Source organism: Apium graveolens, chromosome 5 (genome assembly GCF_009905375.1).
Source record: "Apium graveolens cultivar Ventura chromosome 5, ASM990537v1, whole genome shotgun sequence".
NCBI classification, from domain to species: Eukaryota; Viridiplantae; Streptophyta; class Magnoliopsida; order Apiales; family Apiaceae; genus Apium; species Apium graveolens.
In genome coordinates, this window is record NC_133651.1 from 184,712,248 (window position 1) to 184,713,482 (window position 1,235).

The 1,235-nt window shown below is 40.4% G+C and overlaps 1 non-coding gene across 1 annotated transcript; it reads right to left on the reverse strand.

Moving 5' to 3' along the window:
- Window positions 1-277: 277 nt before the first annotated feature.
- LOC141663188 (small nucleolar RNA R71) lies at window positions 278-384 on the reverse strand. Its single transcript, XR_012551270.1, has one exon. It is a non-coding gene; the product is annotated as a small nucleolar RNA R71 (small nucleolar RNA).
- Between the last annotated feature and the right edge of the window lie 851 nt (window positions 385-1,235).

The window sequence follows — 1,235 nt, forward strand, 5'->3', positions numbered from 1 at the left end:
TCAAGTCAAGCACGATTCAGATGATACAGAACTCAGTTCAGTTTGGGGGTTCTCCTACTAAAGACCCTAACATGCACATTAGGGATTTCATCGAGATCTACGACACTTTCAAGTTCAATGATGTGGCTGAAGATGCTATCAAGCTGCGACTCTTCCCATTTATCTGAGGGACAAAGATAAGTGCTAGTTACATTCTCTACCAGCAGGGTCGATCACCACTTAGGAGGATCTTGCTCAAAATTTTCTCACTAAATTCTTCCCTATGTCGAAGACTGCTGCAATCAGGAATGCTCTTACTCAGTTTGCTCAACAAACTAAAGAATCTCTGTGTGAGGCTTGGGATCGATATAAGGAGATGTTAAGGAAGTGCCCACACCATGGCATGCCTGATTGGATGATTATCAACTGTTTCTATAATGGATTGGGTGCTACTTCTAGACCCATGCTCGATGCAGCATAAGGAGGAGCCTTGTGGGCTAAGAGCTACGATGAAGCTTATGAACTTATTGAACTGATGGCTGCTAATGAGTACCAGAATCCCTCCCAGAGACTAACTCAGGGAAAGGTAGCAGGAATTATGGAGTTGGATGTATCAACTGTTATAACTGCCCAACTTAAGTCTTTAACGATGAAGGTGGACTGTTGGTGAGACTGCGTAGTTGTATAAACAGTTACGTGATAACTTAACACGATAACAACACTAGAACATGACAGGTTAATAATACTATGTCTACACAAGAAATAAGGAAGAATGAAGACAAGGCAAATACAAAGAATCAGAAGATTAGAAGAAAGCCTGAAGTCTGTCTACAGGTCACTGAAAGAAGTTCATTAATATGATCATGCCTCAGTGAAGAACAAAGGTTAAAGACTTTCAGGGTTTCAGAAATGTTGAAGATTCAGTATACAAATGCTACCGGAAGATTTCAGTGTATTGGCATTGATTGAAGATAGACAGTGTTCGAAGCATAGGAATCTGAAGAATTGAAGACAGGGTATAGAGAGAGGTTAATGAAGATGTTGTCTAGAGTACCAGAAAGGATTCCAGTGAAAGTACAGTTGTTTATTGACAATCAGTTTCTGAAGAAATAAAGTTGAGGCAAGCTTAACAATGTAATCAAGGTTATAATACGAAGACCTGAATCGGGGTTAGTCGTCTGTGAACCAGACCAGTTGCACCAGGCGTCAACAACTCGTGAAAGGAATCTGGGTATTATTTATAGAAGGATTGTCGA